Source organism: Patagioenas fasciata, chromosome 13, assembly GCF_037038585.1.
Source record: "Patagioenas fasciata isolate bPatFas1 chromosome 13, bPatFas1.hap1, whole genome shotgun sequence".
Taxonomy (NCBI): domain Eukaryota; kingdom Metazoa; phylum Chordata; class Aves; order Columbiformes; family Columbidae; genus Patagioenas; species Patagioenas fasciata.
The window spans coordinates 17,296,383-17,310,681 of NC_092532.1; the positions used below are offsets into that span (position 1 = coordinate 17,296,383).

General features: G+C 42.9%; 1 protein-coding gene across 15 annotated transcripts in view; it reads left to right on the forward strand.

The window, feature by feature from the left end:
- Positions 1 to 364: 364 nt before the first annotated feature.
- ZNF536 (zinc finger protein 536) overlaps positions 365 to 14,299 on the forward strand; it is a 345,571-nt gene continuing 331,636 nt past the window's right edge. For 8 of the 15 annotated variants that reach the window (XM_071814314.1, XM_071814303.1, XM_071814313.1 and 5 more), the window contains exon 1: positions 1,185 to 1,315. The gene's annotated coding sequence lies outside the window, so the exon portion shown is untranslated. Of the gene's footprint in view, positions 598 to 1,184; positions 1,316 to 2,046; positions 2,070 to 2,098; positions 2,203 to 3,157; positions 3,794 to 14,299 lie in introns of those variants that run through there. The other 7 variants (XM_071814307.1, XM_071814304.1, XM_071814305.1 and 4 more) reach the window with 6 other exon arrangements.

The following is a 14,299-nucleotide window of genomic DNA, read 5'->3' on the forward strand; positions in this document are numbered from 1 at the left end:
CTTTGTAGAAACACAACCTATTTCACCAGTCACATTTGCACCTTGTTTGCTTGGTTATATATTATTTACTAAATCGTTGCCCTGCGGATAAACCTTGTAAAGTTGCTTTAAAAAAGTTATTTGTTTGATAATTAAGTCCTGAAAACCCATCGTTTAATGATTATTCCGAACCCATAAGGCAGAGAACCTCCATGACGTTTTTCTCTAAGTTTAATTACCGTATGCTAATTTCCTTGCCTACTACGTGATTAATTAAAATCATATTTTCATAATCATTTGGCACTAGTATTGTTTTAGAATTATCATGATCCCCTAAATAGTGTATGTAAATAAAGTCGGCTCTAATGGAAAGAATCAAAATGCAACGCTGAGGACCTTTATGTGTTTGTATGCATGCGATTGGCAACATAACTGGCTTATTTACATTAAATACGCCACAAGGTTACAGTGCAGATCAACGTCACTTTATCGCTGATTACTTCTCTTAAACGCCGGAGCGCTGACTGATGCTCCGGTCCCCCTGTCCACCCAGGTTTCCCCGGGAGTTTTTTTTTTCTCTTTTTAGGAGAAACAGACTTTGCATAGTTTCGGGAGCAGGTAAGCGGGGCGCTTTGTGGAGCCCGGCGCTGCCCCCGGGGGCTCGGCGGGGTTGGCGGGGCGCGGGCAGGGGCGGCGGGGCGCGGGCGCGGGGGCTGCGCGGGCGCGGGGGCTGCGCGGGGCGCGGGCAGCGGCGCTGGCCGTGGGGCTGCGGAGCGGAGCGGGCTCCTCGGGGTGTTTACACGGGCTCAAGGTCACGACCAAGCTGCGCCGTGTTAAATGGTTTCTTAGTTGCCAGACAGGGAGAAAAAATGGACGATCACAGACCATTCTTTGTAGATTATTATATCAAGGGTTCAGCTTTTGGCTCATCAAAGCTAAATGCCGCAAGACCTATCTAGTTGCTGTGAATTATGCCAAGACGACAATGGAGTGCTTTTTTAATGGTACAATGCATTTCACCTACCAGATAGGGGGAGTCCACGCTGAGAGATGGGGATGTCTTGTGATGTTGGGTGATCAGTATCAATGAAGGGGGTTATTCTGAAAAGAGACAGATTAAAATAAAGCGCTCTTTGCTCGGGATGTGCTGGAAGCAGTTGGGAGGGCTACCCGGAGCGGGCGGCCGCGGCAGCCCCGCGCCGCACTTTTCCCCCTCCGCACAAGAAAATGATCAAGTCAATCATGTGGACATGCTTCATTATTCATTGAACACAATCTTTTACAACGCTCCGTTTACGTGCGGGAGTTTCTTCTACGCTTTGCTTTAAATTTTAAGGTAAGAAAGACAAAGGTAAAAAGGGGGTTTTTGAGGATCCGGGAGGCTCCCACGAGCCATCAAAGAGGCTCCAAAGTCAGTCCGGAGTCTGTTTTTTTATTATTATTTCTTTTTAATCATCGCAATGGGGCCTGCGTTTTCCACCGTGATTAAAAAAATACAGTATAATTAAATATCCATAGCAGTGACGTTTGCAAGCAAGGCTGTCAGGGGAAAAGCAGAAAATAATGAAAGGAGCGAAGAAGCCATTGAATGGCGCTATAGAACTTAGCCTGAAGAAAACCCTACGTTTTTCCTCTTTCTCTCTCGTTTCTTTTAAAACCGTTACTTTACAAAAAAGGAGCGGGCGGGCGAGGCGAGGCGACGCGAGGGGAGGCGAGTGCCGGTGGCGGCCGCGCCGCTGCCCGGGGGCCGCCCGTCCGCCCGCCGTCCCCAGCCCGCACCGACCCTGCCCTTAACTTGCCCAGAAACTTTTTGTTTTAAAGGGTGGCTGCGGAGCAAACTTTGCTGAAGTGACTTTAAACGCGGGCCCCCACTTTCCCTCCTTCTCCCCTTAGGATCCCGGCTAATCGTGGTGTAATTTGTAAACCTCCCCCCCCCCCCCTTTTTTTTTTTTAATCAAAGTTAGCTGATGCATACCATGTGTCAAACTTGTGAGATTCAAGTGCCTAAGAGACCTGCCATTTTGTGCTCTAATCGACCTCTTATGAATAGGAGCCGTGCATAATGCTGCGAGGAGCGTTGTGACATTCAAGTAGGCACTAAATGTCAGGCCAGGTCTCAGCCCTTTCGGGGGGAGCGGAGCGCGCCCGGCGGCGCCGCGGGGAGCGGGGAGGCACCTGCCAGCCCGCCGCCGGGGCTTTGTCAGCGCCCGGAGAAAGTAACAGGTTAAGGAGGAAACTTAAATGGCAATCCCCGGGGAGGGGGGAGCATCCCCTTCCCGGCGGCGCGCTGTGCGCGGGCGCGGAGGCGCTGCTGCCTGCGCGGGGCAGCGGCCTCGCTCTTCCGCGCGGGGGCTGCGCGGGGCTGCGGTGCTGGGGAGGCGGGGGGCATCGGGCCGGCGGCGGGATTAACGGGAGGTGCGGGGGGGGGGAGGAAGGAGAGATTCTTTGATGCTGTGTAGGAAAGAATCCAGATTTTAATGCGCCCATCTGTTGCAGTTTTGCAAATAATTAATATATGTGTGTGTGTGAGGGGGAAGAGGGGCTGCGGGGAGCGGTGCCGCCTGTGAACTTTAACGCAAAATAAAAGGTCGCGAAGATTTATGCGTTTTTTTCGGAGGGTCCGCGGCTCCCGCGGGGCGGCTCGCACGGGCTCCATCCGAAAAGTTAGTTGCCGGCGTCCCCCGCCGCGGCGGCGGGGCCGGGGGCTCGGTCCGCCCGCACGGAGCCCCGCGCGGGCCGGGGGTGCCGGCGGGCGCGGCGGGGAGGGCTCCAGCCGCCGCCTGGCTGCGCGGCGGGCATTGTTTCGGGGTGCGTGCGGCGGATGTGGCCGTGCCTGATACAGTGTCGAGGAGCAGACGTGATTTCTCAGATCCCTTCGTTTTTCACTTCAGCCGCCGGCGGGCCGGGGAGCGGCGGCTCGGCGCGGAGCGGCGCGCAGCGGAGCGGTGCGGGGGCGCGGAGCGGGGCGCGGGCCCGGCGGGGCGGGCGCGGCTGCCCGGCCGCCCGCGGCTGGAGCGCTCTGCGGGGCTGTGCATTTCCCCCCGCCGCCGCGCCCCCCCCCGTGCAGTTTAAAATAAATCCAACAGGGGCCGTGTTTGCTGAGCTGATTTGACCGGTTGATACAGATAGCAGCGGCGAGCCTCCCAGCTTATGTGGAAAAAGACTATTTTAAGTGTCATAATTAAGTTTAGAAGCCTTGTTTGGGCTCATTCACTGCTCGAAATAAAAAGGACTGGCTGCTTTTAGACCCTTTCTGAAGAGGTTGGCTAAGCGCCTCTGCACGTTCGCTTGGAGAAGAATGTTTTCTTTTCTAGTTTAATATTAGAAACTATATTTTTACTTGTTTAAACCGGATTTGATTATTGCTGTGGAGATTTTTTTCTCTCCCCCCTTTCCTATCACTCAAATCTTTGTTCATTGTTCGTTGACTGTGAAAGGCTGCTTAAATGTACGGAGAGAGGGGGGAGGCCCCCTTGCTGGTTTGATGTTGAAATAGTAAACCTGAATGAGGAGGGTGGCTGGAAAAGTGGACATTGCAGCTTTAATTAACTTCAAGATGCTCCAGCGAGGACCAGAGCGTAGTAGTGACGTTGCCTCATAAATCTGTCCAGTACAGTGCATTGCATTGAACTATTACAGTATCACCGTCATATTGAATATTCACTACCTATCCGGGAGCAGATTTGCATAATTGGACCTTTTTTAAATGAAACTTGTTTGCAAAAAAAAAACCAAACAAAATCAAAAAAACAAAAGCCCAAGTGAAAACCGCGGAGACCTGCATGATTATAAAGGGTTCAAACATATCCGAAAAGTAAGTGACCTGCATAAGTACATCAATAGGTTAAGTGCAAATAAGATGAGAAGTGCTTCTGAAAGCTGTACATTCCCTATGTGGTCTCTTGGGTTATTTCTCAATAGCGGGATTTTTTTGTAGCCTCAGGGATTTTAGGTTTTCTGTCTGCTTTCATAACTTTTTCCCCTCACAGTTCTTATACAAGGTGAGGCTTTTGTACCGTGCCTGTATACCTGTAGTAATATTTTGAAAGAAAATAGATTAACAGTTTGTAATTTGTGCTGTTTGAGTTGTATAATTACAGCTATTGTGGAAGGGAAATGTGTGTTGCTGTTATGTTTCTGATCATCGAATAAGATCATCACTATACAGTTCAGAATATTGAAAGACTGTGTGTGTATGTGTTTGTGTACGCTTAAAAATCGACTTAGTTGACTAAGCTGTTACTTCTTAAATCCTACAGGCAACTAGTTTTTCAGTGTGTTCCCCCCCCCAGTCCATTTGACTGAGGATGAAAATGACTGAAGTAATTAAAAATGCCAGAAATTTTTAGAGTTAATTTATAGATTGTAGGTAAAACCCATCCCCTCCTAGCCGAGTGTCTGGCTTATAATATCGCAGTTTGGGATCGGGCAGGTTTGGAAGTATTTCGTAAAATCAGATGCTGGTGTTTCAGATGCTGCGAGGACAAAGTTGCGGAGCGGAGGCAGCTGGAAGTGTCCTCGCCTCCCGGGGCAGGGGGGCAGCGGGCGGTGGGGCGAGCGGGGCAGGAGGGCAGAGTCTGCCCCAGCCCCAGCCCTGGCCCGGCTCTCCCCCCTCGCCGAAGGCTGCTTTAGTTATGATGTCATTCTGATAGTGGAGAGCAAATGTCTCCTGATTCTGCCATTAAACGCCTGGCTGATTTGCCTGATAATGATAGCATTGACGTCCTGCTCCTTGACAAATGCAAGCCCTATGAGCCCTATGAATTAACTTTTTTCCCATAGATGAGAGCTAGCTAGCTTTACGACTCATGAATGTAGCAGCACTTTGACAGATTACTCTGAACCTCCTCGTTTCTGCAACAAAAACCCTTCCCTAAATACCACTTCTGCTCGTAGACACCGATACAGTTTGGGCCTGATTTGCAGAGCTGCTGGGCACTCATCACTTCCACTGACTTCAGATGGAGTTGTGGGTGCTCAGCAGCTTTGAAAATGAGGCCCTGTGCTCAGTCAACAGCTGATGAATGTTTTTTTGCTTGTTTGTTTGTTGTGGGTTTTTTGTTATTATTTTTAAAAGTTAGCTAAAGAGGGCTCTATGATTTCTGGTCATTACAAAAATATTTGTAAATAGCTTGAGATATTCGTCCCAGTCTGTTCTGTTTTCCCCTTTCTGCTATTGTTTTTAAATTTTATTTTTAATTCATCTTCTAGTGAATGTGCTGTTAATCTTTTGAAGTAAAGAATCATAAATGAGTTGTTTAAAGTTTTCAGAATGTTGACAAAAGAAAATGTCTCCAGTTTGGTAACAAGTGCTCAGAGAATCGATTGCTGTTTCAGAACGTGCACTAGAAGAGACTCTTTGTACAGTTGCTAAACCCTGCAGTCGGGGGCACTTTCTCATATCTGCTCTGTCTTCAGATTTTTTGCTGTGACTTTGAATTTCGATCACTGCAGGTAAATGAGATTTTTTTTTTTTTAAGTGCTAGTGGCTTAAACTTTATTTTCATTTGCTGTTCGAGTGACGACAATTAACAACTGCAGATGTAAGGAAGGTTGGTCTCTGTTACATTTGCAGTGAATGTTTCTAAAATATTTGAATGCTAAAGCTGTGTCTTACAAATTAATTCCTGAAGATACAAGTTGCTACGATGAAAATACTGTATTAAACCACTTTTAATACATTGACTAAGACTTTATCAATTGTAAAGAAGAAAAAGGAATTGTTCTACGGGCTTTTCGACTTCTGAACATATTTGAGCTCTAATACTCCGTGAGTTGTCTGGCACTGTCTTCACTGTAGACTTTTATATAATGAAGAGGCTGATTGTCATATTTTTGTCCATGCTAGAGGCCAATAACCCAACCCATTCATTATCAGAAGAGAGTAGCCTGGAAGTTGCAACATCAGTACCACTGTTTCGCTTGCAGCAATGAAGACAGTGCTGAGATCAGGAATTGTGATCTTCAGTACAGAAAGCTGACACATTAGGTTGTTTACCCACCGTGGGAGCCTTAGGTGACCGAAGAGATTTGCATTAGAACAGAAGCAGAAAATCCACTAGTCCATTAAAATGGGCTGTGCTTATTCCCTGGGAAGCACAAGTTTCATCAAGTGTAGGAAAATCAGTAGAAGTCATTTTTCCGAATGATAATTTTTGTTTAAAGTTGACTTTGGATTGCACAGGTGTTTTTAGAGTGCCTTGACTAAATGCTAATAATAATAATGATAATAATAATAATAATAAAGCTTAAGAAAAAGTACACGGGTTTGTATGAACTTTATAAAAAAAAGTAAAAGAAAACCATATATAGATTTATGTTTCTGGTTTGAATGAGGACAATTAAAGCTTTTTAGTATCTTCTGATTTAATGTGTTTTAATAGGATATGTAAGTAAATTTCAATTTTAATCTCTGAATTTCTCTCAGACACCTGAATAGATCTATATCGGCTCTTCAAAATGCTAAAAGCAATATGATCTTGAAAAGCCATTTTTCTATCCTCTCATTCACACCTCGCATTTTTTTGCCTTATACTTTACTCCATCTTTTTTGAGGTATTTTGTTTATGTATTTCAGAGGTGCAAGCAATTTCCATTCAGGGAATGAGAACATAGATGAAAAAAATATGATACATATTCTTTGTTTTATAGAAACATGAATAAACTTATTTCTGGCAACTGTAGATGGAAATCCAAATTTCTCTAGTGAAGACACTCTGGGCACAGATGTTCACAGAAGAGGAAAAAAGGATGAGCTACTGAAAGAAAATATGTAAAAGTAAAATAATTCTGAGATGCTTAATTGGATGATCTGAGGGTTATTGGACGGACGTGCGGTTGTAGCTTCCAGTTGTGTGGCTGAATACAGAGTCTGAACTTTTTATGACCAAGTCACTGATCAGAATCTGACCTTGGATAGAAACGACTGAAAATTGAAATGATCTGATAGATGTTGCTTAACCAAGTAGTGTCTGTCTAAATCTGAGTGGATCGCAATAACTGCTGTGATATTTTCACTCCTATTGGCATATTAAGCAACGAAGCCAAGCACTGAGTGAGAGATTTGAAGCATCTTTTCAGAGGTAGCGCAGATCCAGATCAGGAAAGAGTCATGGGAATAGGGTAGTAAGGGGGGGATTTGAGTTGCCTCTGCTCAACTGCATCAATGTTGTGACTAAGCACTCTCCCAGAGGGAAAATTCTTTCAGTATTCTGAATTTGGCACCTTTCCCTTATATTTAAATTTGCTCTAATTTTCAGGTGCATCTTACTAGATAACCAGATGCATCCGAAAAAGCAAAAGAATTGTAGAGGAGTAATTATAATTAGCCTAGTTGTCTGTGTTTTTAAAAAATTGTAAGATGGGGCCTCGAAAGTATTTTGAAGTCACTGTTTTTTAGAGGTCTTAATCTAAATACTCCATTTGAGATTGTTTTCTAAAGAGATGGGTTCATCAGGTCAAGTTGAACTATATTAAAGACAAACAATTTTGTTATAATCTGACTGTCTTCTAAATACAGATGAAGAAAACAGAACTAAAATAGCTGCAGCAGCTTCAGTATCTGATATTTTCTCCATCGTGCATTGCAGTATTTGAGATCTGTATAACCAAAAGCAGAATTAGGTAATTCCTTACAAGTATTTATCATGTTAATGAAAAAAAGCAACACCGCCTATCATGGTAGGACATTAACCAAAAGTTCTGCAGGTAACAGTGCCTGAAGATAGCACTGGTGGCTTCGGTAGCACTCCCGTAGCATAGGGCAAGCAACAGAGCTGGCTTCTTCAAACCAGCTGCTCATTTTTGATGCATTAGTGTCAAACTGCTCAGCTGTGGCATCTCGGACTTGCAGGGGCAGTGGGTGCTCACCCGGAGGGTGGAAGTTGGTGAGGATGAGGCAGGGGATGAGGTGGGTTATCCCAAGTGGGAAACCACAGGGCCAGGGAAAGGCTACTTGGAAAAATTTGGCCCTGACTCCGTTTTGTGGACAAGAAAAGGAAGAGAGGGGGAGAAAAAAGAGAGTAGGATCTGGCTTTCACCCCCATGGCCGGTGGAAGGGCGGAGGGGAGGGGGGGCTGCAGGAGGGGCCGCTCTGCCTGGGGCAGCCAGAGATGTCCCAGGGAACCTTCTGTGCCACCAACCTCAAATGGGTCTGCGTATCATAATGCAAAGGGGTAAATGACAGTCCTAATTCTTGATTCTTCTTCCTTTTAGAATACGCTTGTTTCAGATTCAACGTGAATGTCATTATAGTTTCTTAGTTTCTTTTTTTTTTTTAAGTATGATAAGTGCTGTTATAAACTTTTCCTCTTTTTCTCATGCCTTTGGGATATTCTGCCACAGACACTGTAGTTCTTTGTGAGGAGGCTGGGAGCCCTGTTGAGTTCATTGATGCTACAAAGTGGTTGCTATCAAGTACTACAGTCTACTCAGTCACAACAAGGCTGTATGTATTGCTTCCTCCGTAGTCCTGGCCCCTGCTGATCTGGGAATTAGCCCTGCTAACCCATGCAATGGAACTGTGCTAGGTTGCCAGGCGGGCCATAGAATATTTTTTCTAGAGGACAGCATATTGTATTAACATTGTTTTATTTCACTCTCGTGAGCTGGTTTCTGTAGACTTGTGCAAACACTGTAACCATCAATCTTATCACTGGAATATCAATGGTAGATATAGATAGATATAGATAGGTTACTTTAATGTAAGATTTAGAAAAGCATGGATAAATAGGAAACTCAGGCAGAATTACTTCATGCAAAGGATAATAAACATATGGAATAAATTACCAGCAAGGAAAGGATAAATGAGTTCAAGGGAAGCCTAGGTTTGTTTCTTGAGAAAGAGCATGTGAGAGCAGGGTGAAGAAAACACGGAGGTGTAAAGTCAGGTTTCCATTAACAAAGGCTAACGTGGTGGGCTGGATGTTCATTTCCTAACATTTCTTTTGATAGCTCTGCGTGGATGGGTTATGTTTTATTTTCATGTGTGTTTGTTAACATTGGCTCTCTGGATCTTAGTGTGTTTTTTCTTCAGGGGTCCATAGAAATACTAAAACATAGGGCAGTGCAACATTTTGGTTTTGATATCGGTTTTATTCAAGGGAGTGATGTGACAGCTAAGTGTCAGTTGAGTGAATTAGAGAGAGATCTTGCCTTCTCTGACGTTGGTTTATAATTGTCAGGAGAAGAAGAAACTGCCTTCTGCTCTAGAGGCCAAGGATTTTTGATGGGTGTTTGTGTTGGTTCACCCAAAATCTGCATATAAATAAGTCCTTTTTATGTGTGTGTGTGTGTGTGTGTTTGTTTTGTTTGTTTTTTAGTTTCTCAAGGGTTTGCATAAAGGTTTTCATGGGTTTCAGTCCATGCAATGACTTCCAAGTTTTTTGAATGTCGAGGGTTGACTTGATATTGGAAAGCAACACTAATTTTGAAACTGCTGCTACAAGTAGCTTTTAACTGAACCTTTGTTTTATTGGAATATATCCTGCATTTTTGAGGAAACTGATGGGTCTCTCATCTCAGAGGAAAGCATATAAAGGTTAGAAAAATCTTGGTTGATTTTGAAGTGATTTCTAGGATCCAATTCTGCGCCTCTTACTTCAGTTTGGGTAGGACTGAGTCAGTAAATAAAACTTCCCTTCCATACCAGGTGAGCCTCATGTGATTCCGAGTCTCACTAGAAATACATTGTGTAAATCCACTGTTAACAAACTCCGTGCAAAGCCTGATGTTCTCAAAAAGAGATTGTGATTAAACTTTTTCTTGTTTCATTCTTTCAACTACAAAAAGAATTCTAACCTTTTGAGTTTAAAAAATGCAAAGGTTATAGGCTACCCCAAATTGAAATGTATAATAAAATGACTATTTATTACCTTTTTAAGGGAACTCTCCTTCATTGGTTCATTGAGATTTTGCCACGGAAGTGTAATTCCTCTTAGGGCTAATAAAATAATGAGTAGGAGATAACCCAACATCTTTATCAGTACCGTAATACCAACTAACAAAACTCTTGTGGTCTAACTCCTCCTTTCTTTGGATTTTACCATAAAATTTCTTCTAAAACGGCTCAGATATTTTAAAATGCCATTGATTGTTTTAAGGAACAAATATTAAATAATTTTTCTTTTACTTGAATACATAAAGCTAAATACATGTGTATGCGATAAATGGACAGGCTATTAGGTAAATAAGCAGTAGGAAATCCACAACCACTTCCGAATCACAGTTTCAGTCTGCTGATGGTTTTGGTAGTGCCTTTGGCATGCTAGATGCTTTCCAAATACAGAAGTATAGTTTCTGGCCAGAGCTAGCTGGAATTTTCATATTGCAGTTGAAAAACTCCAGTTCATTAGTTTGCATCAACATGCTGCATCTTTGAAGGATTTCTCAGGTTCACAATTGAATTTCTGCTCAAAATGAAAGAGTTGCATCTCTGCACTTCATTATGGACTGGTGATTATGAAATGCACCTGGGTCACTGGAGAGCTGGATTCAGATCTTTCCTCTCATCTCTGATTTGAATCAGCTTTTTCAAATCAAGTTTCACACATCCCAGGTGAGCGCTCTAATAACCACTCTTTGGCTCTGCCAGGGTGGGTCTTTTTAAGTTCTTGCTTCAGGCTATTCCAATTTAAATAATTGTTTAATTATTCAGTGGGTCAGAAGAGGACTGACTCTTGGCTTGGGCACTCAAATGCAGTGTGAGAGGCTGGGTTCAACTTGATTCTGTTGTGGATTCCTGCACGTTGTGTTCCTTGGTATGATATAGTAAGAGGAGTTACATTCTTAATGTTGTCTTGCTGGCTCTTTAATTGGAACAGTAGCAAAAAGTATCAGGTTAGTCCTAGTGGGGAACAAGAGGAAATATTTGTGGTATGGGAAAATTGTTCCTTTCTCAGCTTTATGCTGTCCTCATGAAGTTCATAGTCTAGTGATTATAAAAGTAAGTTGGTGATGGGGCACACCTTGATAATGCAATGAATTTTCATCTCAAAATGGAGTTTTGTTGCTATTGCTTTGTTCAGTGGATTATGTGTTTGAACAGGACTGATGAGCTGATTCTTACCTCCCCTGAGCTCTGTGTGTAGCCACAGGAGGTGCAATGGCTTCAGGGTTAGACCCTTCTACTGCCAGTGCCTCGGACCTGCATGTGGTGCAGAGCTGGTGGGTGTCGCTTGGTCTGGTTGTACTGTGAGGTGTAGAGAAATGCCAACAAATGCCTTAGAGATGCAGGGGACACTGCTGTCAGTGCTTCTTCCCTCACAGATGTAAGAAACTTATGGAACTGGCAGGTTTCTCTGTTGGGATTTCTCATAAAGGAGAGGATGAAAAAAAGTCTTAATCTGTAGAAGGGGGATCCACAAAGGGAGGAAACCCTTCTTTCCCTAGAGACAGAAATACTCATTTTGATAGCTTCTGTCTCCTCTGTCTTTCATTCTTAACTTCTCTGGCAGCACAACTCTGGCAGATCCCATGCTGAATTGGTTGGTTCCCCTTCTGGCTGCTCTGCAACAGCGATGGATGGGAGCCAAGGGAATAAATATAGCTCCGAGTTCCAGTAGTAACCCCCTGCCAGACTTCTACACAGAAACCTGGGAGGTCACAGGGGGGACAGGGAATGGGTGACACAGAGTTTGGGCAGGCTCAGACCTGGCTCTTCTAGGAGAGAGAGTGTATCTGTGGTCCCAGAGGAGGGGGCATGGTGCTGCGGGAACCCACTGGTGCCTTTATTTCCCTTCAGAACTGAAGGGATCTGTATATATATTTCAAAAGCATTTACCATTGGCTGCACAGTTTCCATGTGAATTTATTAAACGTGAACATTTTTTATACATAAAAATAACTTCACCATTTTGTTATTTCCTTTTACGTATTTCACTCTGGTTGGAAAAATGAAATCAATCTAGTCAGCTTTTCATCAGTTGCTCTTTGGCTGTCATGCAGTTGCACAATGCTGCAGTGCTTGGCTGGCAAAAATGTTTACAACGAAAAATTGTTTTCAATGGGATTAAAAAAAAATCATGGAAACATTTTTATTGGTCTTCAATTTTAGTACAACTTTGATTTTTTTACAAGACTTAAACTACATCAGTGGTGTTTCTCTAACTTGATCTTAAAAATTATACTGTGTTTTTCATATATACTTCTAAGGTATAGACAAGATACTACCCTCTGTCATAATAGTACAAAAAATGCCAGCCAGAGTATTTCTTAGGAGCAGGTTCGAAGCTCATGGAAGCCCATGAGCACCTTGTAGGTGACTTTTAGAGGTCTGAGGTCAAACCCTTAACCTGTGTGTGAGTACCTCTTGTAGTTGTGTTAAACCATCTTAGTAACTTAGGACAAAATCTCAGATCAATTCTACAGCTGAGGTAGAGTTGAAAATATGTCTGCAATCCTTGTATACCTTTGCTGCTGGCACCCATAGAAATTTTACACGTAAAGAATGTATAAAATCAGATTCTTGATAGGTTAACTGTAGTAAAATCCTAGGCGTAAAATATTGGCTGACACCCTTTGCATGAAAACCCTTCAATTATTTTTAAAAATGTTTGTGATAAGTGTCGAGTTAGCTTAGATTTTAATTTAATTTTTTTGTACAGTATAAGTGGCAAAGAGCTGTTCTGGGGGCGGCCTAAATTTGTGGCTACTGATGCTGCTTTACGAACACATGGGCTGCGGCAGCCTGAGGAGGCATTGCAACTCCCCAGGGGCTTCTGCCATCAACAACAGAGGGGTCTCAGACAAGCACCCAGAGCTCCCATCCCTCTCCTGCTTCCCACGGTACTGGACTTTCTAACTTCATTGTCACTCAGTTGCCACCAAAAACTTATACTATAGATGAGAAATGGGGACCCTTGGGTACTCTCTGAAAAGCGAAAGCCTTTCTCTTACAGAATCGTGAAGTTCACAGGGCACAAGGTTGCAAGTACTTTTTCAGTGCTTTAATGATGAGCATTCACCACTGAATTCACTAATTGAAGACTTTAATGAATATTGTAACAACCAGATCCTTGGTTGTTGATAATTCAGTATCTTGTTTTCAGATGTGAGCCGGACGAGTCAAATATCCCAGCCTCTTTCAAACACCAACTGTTGATTGGCTACTTCACCCTATTAACCTTTTACTTACCAAATACAACTTTTGCAGTGCGTTCACTTCCACCATTAAGTTAGACATAACTTGAATTTGATAACTTCTGTTGTGGAAAGAAAAAAAGTATTATGCAGACTCTTTCTGTGACATCGGGAAGGGTATTGCAATTTATGATTTTTAATAAAAGCGTCTGGATTTGAAAACTGTTTACACATGTATAGTCTGTAATGTAACACAGTTTTCATTGCTCTGTAGCTGGTATGAACATCTAAAGTAGATTTGATGCCTCTGTAAAAACAGTCTGGCTAGTCCATGTTCTTCAACTGCATGAAATTTGCTCATGTACCTTTCTCGGAAGATATTGATGTTTTTAATCAGACAGGGACTATTTTTCTGGGTATGATTTTCTTTTGGGAGATTGGGCTTTTGAAGACGTGTTTCATATATTTGAGTCAAATAAAATATTAGCTATCAAAGACCCTCTTTTTATGTTGCTTCTTTACAAATACAGATTTACAAGTAAGTCCTCAGACAGTTTTTATGGTTGCTTGTTGTTATGACACGTCATATATCTTTTACTAATTGTACTTTTATTCTTGGTTTAATTATATTCTGTAGTGAATGTTTTAATGTTTTAAAAAAATCATGGTGCAGTTTTATAGGTCCTGATTTGCTAAAGAAAATACCCTTGAATTTTTTTTTTTAACATGCCAATAACCCCTGCACCTTTCTCTCTGATGCTGGTGGTAGAGCTGAACAAACCAAAGATAAGGCAAAGCAGAAGCACTGGCTTTCAGCACACTTCCAGCTACTTGTATGTGTACCAGAGCAGGAGTCTGACTACAAAAAAGTTTCTCAGTGTGTCTCTGTGGGTTGCCACAGTGCTAGAGAAACATGTTGTCGGGAGAAGCAGGGCTGGCAGATAAAGTGAGGAGGGATATTGTACAGGTCTTTTCAAGCTGGATTTGAAGACAACTTTTCCTCCTTTCATAATCTCTTCTTATTTGAAATAGGAAATTGCTTAAAAAATAAAGGGAGGAGGAGCCTACTGAACTTTTTCCATCCTCTGTTAGGATGCATGTGTATGTTTTGTACATATCTGTTCAGAAAGCACCATCTGTGTAAAATGGAAGTTGGACTCCTTAAGTTGAATGTTCTGCTGGGCTTGGAAGCCATTTGTACCTTGTTCTGAGTCTGAGGTGTTTCCGAGTTTTCTTCTTGCTG